General features: G+C 39.3%; 1 pseudogene; it reads left to right on the forward strand.

Moving 5' to 3' along the window:
* The first annotated feature begins 5222 nt into the window (after positions 1-5222).
* Positions 5223-10956, forward strand: LOC116084207 (annotated as a pseudogene).
* Positions 10957-11835: the final 879 nt, after the last annotated feature.

The raw sequence follows: 11835 nt of genomic DNA on the forward strand, positions 1-11835 counted from the left end.
GCTTATATAAGAGTTTATAAATGTCATGTTTCTGGGCTAGGCCTCTCTAGGAAGAGTGCAGATGCCATTGGTGTGGTATCTTTTTGTATACAATAGCAGACATTTTGTAACCCCCTCCCATCAAATAAATGTACATTGTTAGACCAAAGCCATATGTACAATATAGTTGGACAAGTATCAGTGATAAAATGAAAGAAATTAAAAAGTTTTACACAGCATCTGTACAGCTCCATATTCATTATCTTCCTTATTATTCATGTAACTGTACAAAATAAACATAATTTGTTGGCTAACTCAGGAGAATACATACTGGGCTGTTTTTCACAAGTCTTATCTTGAGTATAAAGATAATACTCTTCTCAGCCTGGGCAATATCTAGTTGTAAATACAAACCATGGAATGATAATCAATACATAGGATGAGAGACTGCTTACTGCTCAATCCTAAATGGAGCATATGTATCACACCCGTCCCCTCAAGACTCAGGGATCATTTCAAAAAGTCATGGACATGATCAAAGAGACTGTTTTCTGGACATAATACTTACACATATGAACTCATAGTGATTGTAACAGCATGTTAAAGTCCTAAGTAGACTCAAGACAGACAAACCTCCAGCAGAGAAGAGCTGGCAAGAAAGTCCATTATTATTTGAAGAGCTGTTAGCATTTGGTAGCTTCTGGAAGAGTGACAGTCAGCTTCCTTTATGATGTGACCACTGGTAAGTTAACTACAGGAGCCAAGGCATTCCCCACTCCAAGGCAAGTTAGGTAACAGCAACTGTATTTCTCGGTGGGAGGGGAAATAAAAGAAAATTTTTGATCAGAATGGAAGAGAGAGGAAGGAGAAACAGTTCTGAGAGAAGTTCTGGTGCTAGGATGAATAAGTTACAAGGACAGGTTAGTAAAAAGAGAAAGTGATGAGTTAAAGCTTTATATTTTATGTGAGATGTGGTGTTATGCTTTACTGCTCATTAAGATGTGGCTATAGATTTAAGATAAGCAGATTAACGAGAAAGTAATGGTGATTAGAATTAAACTCAAAGTGTGGGCTTGGGTTGAGTCAACCACAAATAACTTCAAGTTGAGTTGGAAGTTATCAGATTTAAAGTAGATAGGAACACATTGATTTTTATTTGAAAGCAAATATAAAAGGATTGTTAGGTTTTTTTATTTTTTATTAATTTACTTTTTTACACTCCATATTTTTCCCCCTCCCCAATCCACACTCCAACTGTTCCACATCCCATATCTCCTCCCTACCCACATGTCTCCACGTGGTTGTCCCCACCCCCCCTCCTGACCTCTAAACTCCCTGGGTCCTCCACTGAGGCTTCAAGGAATGGAGAGCAACTGTACAGCTTTTAAAGCACTGTGGAATTGTGGTGGCTGCTTTCCAAAGAGAATTCTCCAAAGAACCACATCTCCACACACACCTTGTATAGATGCCCTCCTGTTGTATGGAAGGAGACAAGACAGACGCCATGTGATTTCAAGACCCCTTATTAGACAATGCAGTTATATATGCCTAACCATATGTGTGTGTTTGCGTATGCCTAGCCATAAATGCCTATTCATATGTATATGCCTAACCAAGCTAAATGTCACCCAACTGCTCCCATATGAGACAACCACCAGACAAACCCACACACCTGATCAAACCTGGAGGAAAGCACTGTTATTCTTTTAATGTATTCATTTCCAAGATGGTTTGTTACAGAATAATACATGGTAATGGAAATGGTTGGATATTAAGCAAATGTGTCGACTCAAACGTGACACGTTTTATTTTTCAAAAACAGAGAATGAGTTCTCTGCATAGGATAATGTGGACTGATGAAAATTAAGGGTGTACCGATGAGATGAGAGGAGGCTACAGAGTGATGTGGTTTGCCGTTAGTTAGCATGAGAGTAAAAGCATGATCAGGCTCCAAGGAGGATTTCATAGATTGATTTAAGTACAAATCCATCATTTTGCATTGTGTCATCTACCACTTATAGTTATCATAATGGTTGTGGCTAAGCTCATTCATGAGAAATAAATTAAAAACCTTTGAGAATGAATGTTGAATGAAAATACAAATAGGGGGATAGTGAACTAACAGGCAGCAATCATGATGGAGAGGAACAGCATGGATTAGAAAGCAGAGTACTGCACAAAGAAGAAAAGCAAATATGCATGAGGCATTGCAATGATGAAGGGCACTGGAGTCGCACTGTATCCATGGAATATTTTCTGAAGAAAGAGAAGCATTTCACAGTCTTTAATGGTATCTCTTTTGTTTGCCTTTTTCCAATTAGTTTTCTAGACACTTATGCATCTGTGTGGATGTGTGGCACAAGTATATGGGAGTTAGATCCTTTGGAGCAGCAAGTACAGGTAATTGTGAGCCATCCCATGTGAACGTTGGGAACTGATCCCCGGTCCTCTGAACAACTGGTGCTCTTCACTGATGAGCCATCCATCTTATCACTGACAGCTGGTTTGTAGTAGAAGTGTTCCTGGGTATGTTTATTTCATTGAAGAGAAGACTTTTTTAATGATCTTGATATATAATATCAAATTAGTTCCCAAAGGTTTTTGTTGATTCCTTTATTTTGAGTTTCAGAACAAGTATGTAATATTCCATTGTCATGGCAGGGGCAGGGTGTAGGGGGGCAGCCACAGTATAAGAAACTGAACATCTGCCCTTGGACTGACACAAGATCCAACAGTAGATTTTCTAAACCTCCCCTCTTCATGCTTTCCCACAGGCTGTCTACATTTCTTCTTCATTGTTTTATTATCACGGCTTTATTGTATATGGACAGCCGTTCTGAGGGACCATGATAAAAAAAACACTCTATTCCAGATTCTAGATCAACTGATACTTGAGTGCCTTAGAGACCTGTGCGTAAGAGAAACGAGCCACATCACAGGGCACATTTGTGATTGAAATAGGGTTTATCATAATAATGTATGGAAAAAAATCATTAAGAATATGAATAATTGCTAAGGGTGTTATTCTGTGGTAGAGAGCTTGTCTAAAATGCAGAAGGCCCTGAGTTAGATTTCCTAGCCCTGAAAAGACTAACAATAATTTTAAGAACATATCAAATAAATGCAGTAGTAGTAATGGTTATTATACTTGCATTGCTTATAAATGAAGTAGTATCTTCATTATTTATTTCATCTTATGTAGAATTGTTTTCCCTGTTCTATGTATAGGGGAAAGATTAAATGGCCTGAAACTGATAAATCCCTGTGCTTGAGAATATAGAATATTTAATTATTATAGAGTGGAGGAAGAGTTAGGAGAGCAGATTGAATTAATTGACAGGATTATTTGAGATCGACTGCCACTATATGAGTTGTTCATGAGTCCTAGTTGTCCAACTGCTAACAGAGTGTTTGCTCCATTCTGAGCAACAGGTAATACAGAGCAGTCTTATCAGCTTCACTCTGAAGTTATTATAACTAAAGGTTTAATTTTCTCAAAGCAAACTTCAAGTAAATGAGTCTATTTCAACACTGACAAAAATGCTAATTTTGCTTTCAAAATGTTCACTTTTAAAATGTAAACAGTTCACCAACTGTACAGAATGTAGCTCTTGGCGAAAAAAACACTTAAAGAAATATTTGGTTTCTACAGCATTGCTTTTCAAAGTAGATGATTCTAAGTGGAAAGGGTGAAAATATGAGCTAAAAGTCAGGTTGATTTTTTTTCATATTAAAATGTCATGCTCTCTGGTCCTCCAGGGCGACTTCCTACCAGAGGCTCTCTGCAGCCTCTTAGGGTCTCTTTCCAAGCCGAGGCCAGCTCTCTGGAATGCATTCCAGCACGTGCTGAAATTGAGCCATTTTCATTTTTCCCCTTTATTTAAATCTTCTTTTCCTATTGTGCTTTCTCACACACTATAGTATGTACTAGTAACATCTTGGTGATATGTCTTTAATAAAAATGTTTTCCTCCCATATGATAAGTAATCATCATAAATAATCATGGCTATAAGCTATATGGAAGTAAAATATTTTAAAACTTCATATGTGCTGGTGTGTGTGTGTGTAGATATCTGTTGTGTATGGTGTGGTGTGTGTGTGTATGTGAGTTATATGGTGTTTGTGTGTGTGTGTGTGTGTGTGGTGTGTTTCTGTGTGTATGAAGTATGTGTGGTATGTGTGTATGTGTGTGTGCATGGTATTTATGTTTGTGTATGTGTGTGTGGTGTATATGTGTACAGTTGAATGTAGTAGGTATAGTTGACTAGTGACAAAGAGTTATAGTTTGATGTATTAATGTGTTTGGACATATGAAATACACCAATGGACAACATCACCCATAATAAGATCATACATACCCATGCCATACTCACAAACTTAACTTATGCCTGCACTTAGTGCCTTATCTCATCTTACATCCTCAATGACATAAGGGTGAATTCTTCCTTTTCAGTAGTTTTGTATGAGTTGATTTTCACCTTTACTCTCTTTTGAGTTTAGGGGTAGAACTTAAGCTAAATATGTATTCAACTCTTTAAGAAAACTCTGAACTATCTTATCATGAAGTTGAACCATTCAACATGCCCATTAGTAGGTCATAAAGGGACTGAGGTATCCATACTCTTGGTGAACCTTATTAGGATTTTGTTTTGCATTTCACCCTATCTTACAGAATCTCACTATGGTTTTGTAATTGTGTAATAGCTAGTGAAACTTAGCTCCTTTTCTCCTTACCTGCAACAACATACAGAAAGTGGGCTTGACTCCACATTGATGAGCTGGATTTTATAAACACTGGTGTCTTTAGTCTAAAGCTCTCCCAGCTGAGCTTTTTCCAAATAGGAATGGAGGATATATGCAGAACTGCAGCTAAAATTAAAGACTTTTGAGAGGTCATATGGAAACTAGTACAGTAGATGTCTCCTACAACACAAACATATTTGAAAGCCATCTAAATGAAATCTCCAAATAACAAGGGAAGCAGAGCCCCAACTGGACATCTATCATCACCACACGAAGCTTGTGGTACCCACAATGGGTTACATCTAATCAAGCTGCTAGCAGAAGGAAAGAGGTCCCATGGGAATGCCCAAACCACCCATGCTATTCCGAAACTTTGGGTAGCTCTCTACAAACTGATAGTAAGGCCCTATTACCGAAGGCAACACCTGTATAACTCATTGAACACAGAGAGTTAAACTGTTGCCTACCTAGAGCCTAGTCAGTCTTACTGACTAGTGATCATGGCACTAGAAATGTACTCTGCATGCCATAAAAGGAGAAAGGTAAACACCATCCTGCCAACTGCCATGGACTGGGTTCGCTGCGGGCACCTCTTGTTCCAAGGGATGAGAGTTCTGGTCAGGTGGGCAAAAAATTCAGTGAGTGACAAAAAATTCAGTGAGTGACAAAAAATTCAGTGAGTCGTCACAAGGAAGTGCTGAGTCTGAGTGTATTTCTTATAAATGGCATCAGGCTTTTACACTCATTACAAAAGAGAAATGAGAAATCTGGCAGCTCAGCAGTTGAGGTACATCTGAGGCCACCTGGAACACACTGGGTTTAAAGCAGTCACCTCTTCTAGACATGTGTTGCACCCTCTCCCACCCCTCTGTCCCAATCGCTCTGGGCCCGGGGTCGGGGGGCTGCGGACTGCATGAGGTTTGAAGCTCGAATCTGAATGAATAAGTAAGTCTAAGTCCGTACACAAAGTGAAAACCAGGCTTATATAGTATACAGAAAACAGGGCAAATGACAAAAGTCACATAGGCAGGTGAGAGCCACATCAAGGTCCGTAAGATCAGACAGCAAGACAGAAGTCAAGTAGGCAAGTGACAGTCATATCAAGGTAGGTAAGATCAGGCATCCAGGTGTGAAGTGGAAGAGCTGTGGTGTCCTTCCTGCTGAGGCTATTTTGGCAATCCCAAAGTCATTCTCTGGGTCTGCTGGAGGCAAGCACCAGGAAGTTCCAATCTAACAGTTCCTGAAAATGCCCTTAAGTGAGGGAAACCCTTCAATTACTCTCTGGTATGTAAAACAGTTCTGTCTTCTGTGGGACTGCCCTGAGAATGCTAACTATGTGCCTGACCTCTGTTGCTAACTCTGAGGACACCCTGTCTGATAAGGCAGCTTCCTTGTGAGAAATTCCAAGCTAACAACAGCTTGGTAATAAATTAGGATATATTGGAATGCAGTGCTGGCCAGGGAACAATGCCCAATCTTAAGTTTTAGCCATTTACGAATCATTTCTTGGCGTACCTTTATATCTGAATAAGAAGGTGTGTTGATGATTGGAAAGACTAATCTGGACCATGTCTGAGTTAGGAGATGCCAACGACTGACTGAATACCCAGGAGGCATAAACTCCCTTTGAAATCATATTGCCTCTTGTCCATGATCAGGCTTTCAATCCTGATACTTCAGACTTTACTGGAGTGGACAAGTGGGAGTGGCACCATCCCAGCTGCAGTCTTGATTTACAAGAGTGGCCTGCCTGCAAGATACACTGATGCTATATTGAAACAATGTTTGTGGGAGGAACCAACCAATATCTGATTTGCCTTAAGGCCCACTTCATGAGTGGAACCTATTCTCAACAATGCTTGGGTGATCAAGAATGGGAGACTAGACAGTCCAGGGACCTAAGGGGAAATCAAATGTTACTGTTCCAAAAATTAAAAATAAAAGCAAAGTGTAACAATGAATTGACACCAATTGACATTCGGCTATACTTATAACTCAGTGCCTTGTTTAGCCATCATCAGAGAAGCTTTCTCCTGCAGCAGATCAGAAGAAATATAGAGACCCACAGCTTGCCAATTTGTAGATAGTGAGAGACCTTGGAACACTCAGCAAGAAATGGCATATCTCTATCAGATCCTTCCCCACAAGGCTCAGGGAGCTCTGCATAAAGGAGGCAGAAAGGGTTTAAGAGCCAGAGGGGCTGGAGGACACCATATAATCAAGGCCTTCTAGACACAAGGCTGGCACACATATGAACATATAGAAACTGAGGTAGGCTTTTGGGGGTCTGGGATGCCAAATAGGGTCCTAGAGCTGAAAGGAGAAGTGGAGAACCTATCTCAAATTGACAACCATTTTCAAATAGAAAATTAATTTTCTCCAGTCTCACTGTGGAAACAAACTACTCTTAAAGGTTGGCCCCATTCCTCACAGCAGATGACCAAAGAAAACTAACTCAACGGCATCTTTAGAGAATCTCTGTCTCATAATGTTAAGTAGGACATTGGATTACTTGTTTATTTACCTTGCAGGTCCTTTGTGTATATATTATGTCCTCTAATTTTATGTTCTTATATCTGTACATTTACAAGAGTGCCTACCTGCAAGATACACTGATGCTATAGTGAAACAATGCTATAAATATGCATATCTCTACATCAATATGCTTCTTGTCCTTTTTGGGGGCTCTTTTTCTTCTTCGTTTTTGTCCTATTTTGATTTGTTTGGTTTTGATTTATCTTATAACATTATATTTTACTACTCTTCCTTCGATGCCTGTTTGTTTTCTAAGGAGAGACAGAAAGGGTGTGGATCTGGATGGGAGTTTGAGGTAAGGAGGGATTGGGAGGAATGGAGGGAGGGAAAACTGTAAGTACAATGTATTTTGTGGAAAAAAATGTTATTTCCAATAGAAGAAACAAAATAAACAAGCCACAAAACAGCACAGCATGGGTGTGTGCTCACCAAGGTCAGGACTGTTAGAACTCATCTAATGTGAAATACCAAATGTACACTCATGTCTCCTCAGTCAAATTGGTAGAAGTGAGTGGATCCCTGATCACATAAAGGGAAGGGAATTTAGGGTTGTCTACAGCAATCACAGTAAGAGTTTTCTCTAAAATTATTTATTGTAACAACCAGAACACATTTGTTCTCCAGAGAACTGTTGACGGCCTATGATATGTAAAATGAAATGATCAAAATCAAACAAGCAGAAAAAATCCACAAGAGGAGACACATGCTGAGACTAAAGAGCAGCTGATAAAATGGCGGGGGTGGAGGGGTACAGTTCTGAATGTTTGAAGAGAAATGTTTGTCAAGTCAGATCTTGGTGCCAACCAATTAGCCTTCCCTTGTGAATGCAATGAAAGGAGAAAAGGCATTTGAAGATAAGTGGAATCTATCAAAAGTTGGCAAATCACATACTGTTTTTCCAAACCATGAAAATGCACTTCACTAAAATAAGGAATAAATGTATTTTGCCACTCACTTATTAATTCAATAAATATGTATTGAATGGTGGCTATCTCCCAGGCAGTGTGCTCCAGTTCCTGTGAAATAACACAAATTTTCCTTCCATGGATATGCAAGAACAAAATGAGCCATAAAGTATTAGAAATTAGTACATGATGGTCCCTAAAATCTAACTATGGATTTCTGAAATATTAAATAACATTTCTCTCATAGGGTAGGATTTTGTCTACTATTGATATGTTTTATGGTTAACCATTTTTTTTTTTTTTTGGGTAAGGTCATTGAGATCTCTGACAAATAGTTAATAGAAACTTCCTGGTCACTTACTACTTACATTAACTAGCAGTAACCAACTACTAAATAAAAGATTACAAAGTTATTTGCTATATTCATGATAACATTCAAAAATGACTTTGGGATAATAGAATATGTGCTATAAAATCTTGGACTTTTATGGTACAGTAGAAAGTAACAATATCCAACTAAATTTCTAAATAATTCAGAATGTGCTCCATGTCAATGATGAATTTCAGCTTCTTAATCTGGGCTATAAGTAATGAGATAACCAGTAGGAGGGAGAAATATTTTATCTTTAGGATTTCTCTGTCTCAGAGTCTTTGGCTAGACTCATTCTTGATAATCTATTGAAAGACCTCATGGGCTGGATGTATTTATTTATTTATTTATTTAGTAAGAATACCAAACATTAAGAACTTTTCTGGGCAGTGATGACTGAATGGGGTCTCTGGCTATAAGCTGGTGAGTTAATTGGCTCCAGAATAAATATGATGAATGTAAAAAAAAAAAAATTCCTCTCCTAAAGCGTCTAGAGACTGAATGGAAAGTAAGTCTGCCCTCTACAAACTCATGTTATTTTGTACATTTACTTCATATAATGGAAGTGTTTTGTTAGATGCACACAGAAGATGAGGCCAGGATTCATACAGAGAAGACTCTTTAAAAAAAAAAAACCCATAAATTTCTTTACCATTATTTTCACATTCCTTGTTGACTTACATGCCTCTCTTGCAATAAATAATTTACTGTAATAAAAAATTTATTACACTAAAACTATCATTAAGGTCACTGGAAGAATAAATCATCACGTTTTACACAGTATGCCTTACTAACAAACTTTATTGCTTGGAGTTTTATTTGCTGGGAGATAGGACAAGCAAGACACTTAGAGGAAGGAAGGATTTCTAAATGAAAATTAAAACATTCCTACAGAAAGCCGCCCGGATTGAACTTGACCTCCTGGAAACAAATCAAAGACCCTCATAAAAGCTGTGTTTCTTGCCACATTGGAGTTATTTTTATGGACAAAATTTCTAGTGCTATCTTTGGCAATGTGCACACTTATGACTCTCAAAGGAAAGGGCAAGCCATGATGGCAGCTTGTTAGTTAGCATCCTTCAAACACAATATGGACACTTTCAAACCACTTGTATCCTGGAATACTCACAAAACACCAAGATTCCAAGATTACATAGCTGATTTTAACCTGTGTCTCTACGTGCAGAGGTGTGTGTGTGTGTGTGTGTGTTTGTGTGTGTATGCATACATACAAATGTGTAACTTGTATAATGTGCCAAATTTATTGAAACAGCTTTAATAATGCCTTAGTAAATAGGATATATCTAATAATGTAAATAAATTATGATTTAATTCTATGATATAATTGTCAAGATAAAATCTTAGATGAAATCTAAATTTCTTTGGAAACTTAATGTCTTTTCAGGGGATAATGGATGAGGTAGTGGGCAGAGATGATGACACTTTTGGCCCCACCCTTCAGGTGGGCCCCAGATTTCTCCATAGTGGTAAAGATGCCAGTAGACTCCACAACATACTTTAGCACCAGCATCAACCCATATGATGTTAGCAGGTTCTCGCTCCTGGAAGATGGTGATGGACTTCCCATTGATAACATGCTTCCCATTCTCAGCCTTGACTGTATTGTTGAATTTGCCATGGGTGGTATCATACTGGAACATGTAGACCAGGTAGTTAAGGTCGATGAAGGGGTTGTTGAAGGCAACAATCTCTACTTTGCCAAGTGAAGAGCAGAAGGCAGCCCTGGTAACCAGGCGTCCAATATGGCCAAATCCATTCACACCAACCTTCACCATTTTGTCTATGGGATGAGGCTGTCACTGCACAAGAAGATGAAGCTGTCTCTGGAACAGAGATGGCAATTTTGGCATCATGGAAGGGCTCATGACCATGATCCATGGCATCACTGCCACTCAGAAGACTGTGGCTGGCCCCTCTGGAAAGCTGTGGCATGATGCCCATGGGGCTGCCCAGAACATCATCCCTGCATCCACTGGCGCTGACAAGGCTGTGGATAAGGTCATCCCAGAGCTGAACATGAAGCTCATTGGCATGGCTTTCCGTGTTCCTACCCTCCAATATATCCGTTGTGTATCTGACATGCTACCTGGAGAAACCTGCCAAGTATGATGACATCAAGAAGGTGGTGAAGCAGACATCTGAGGGCCTACTGAAGGGTATTCTGGGCTACACTGAAGACCAGGTTGTCTCCTGTGACTTCAACAGCAACTCCCACTCTTCCACCTTTGATGCTGGGGCTGGCATTGCTCTCAATGACAACTTTGTAAAGCTCATTTTCTAGTATGACAATGAATATGGCTACAGCAACAGGGTAGTGGACCTCATGGCCTGCATGGCCTCCAAGGAGTAAGAAGCCCTGGACCACCCACCCCAGCAAGGGCACTGAGAGCAAGAGAGAGGCCCTCAGTTACTAAAGAGTCCCTATCCCAATCAGCCCCCACACTGAGCTCCCTCACAATTTCCATTCCAGACCTCCATAATAACAGGAGGGACCTAGGGAGCCCTCCCTACTCTCTTGAATACCATCAATAAAGTTCACCCACAAAAAGACCCACAAAGGTACTGGATGGATGCCATAGCCCAGCACAGAGATAGTGTGTGGACCACCATGATAAGAACCAAGGTGTAATCCTATAATCCAAGAGCAGGCCAATACAGATAAATACAAAAATTAACAACCATGTTAGGGAAAAGGAGAAGACAGTTAAATTTGAATTTTCTAGGGTCCATGGCTCACATTACTTCAAGACCCTTAGTGCCAGAAAATATATAATCATAGATATTATATTCTCCAACAAAAATCAAGATTTCTTCCAGAAATTTCGAAATAGGGTACTATAGTCAAACTCTACTAACTTTAGGGTATGTTCACCTTTTTAAAAACTATTTAATATTTTATTTTATGTGCATGATCATAATGCCTGCATATATGTATGTACATGATGTGTAGACTTGGTTCTTATGGAGGCCAGAAGAGGATGTTAGAACCCCTGGGAACTAGAGTTAAAGACATTTGTTAGCCATTGTGGATTCTGGGAATAGAACCCTGCAAGTATAACAAGTGCTGTTAATCATTGAGCTATCTCCCCAGCCCTAAGTACAGTCACCATTGAGGGTTGAAGAGAAGAGGAATAAGCCAGGCCTAGTGGCACACACTACAATCCCAGCACTCAGAAAGCCAAGGCAGGTAGATCTTTGTGGGTTGACAGCCAGCCTAGTCTATAAAGAATGTTCCAGAACAGCCAGGACTGCATGGAAAACAAATAATTAAATAACTAACTA

The sequence above is a fragment of the Mastomys coucha genome, unplaced genomic scaffold (genome assembly GCF_008632895.1).
Source record: "Mastomys coucha isolate ucsf_1 unplaced genomic scaffold, UCSF_Mcou_1 pScaffold9, whole genome shotgun sequence".
Taxonomy (NCBI): Eukaryota; Metazoa; Chordata; class Mammalia; order Rodentia; family Muridae; genus Mastomys; species Mastomys coucha.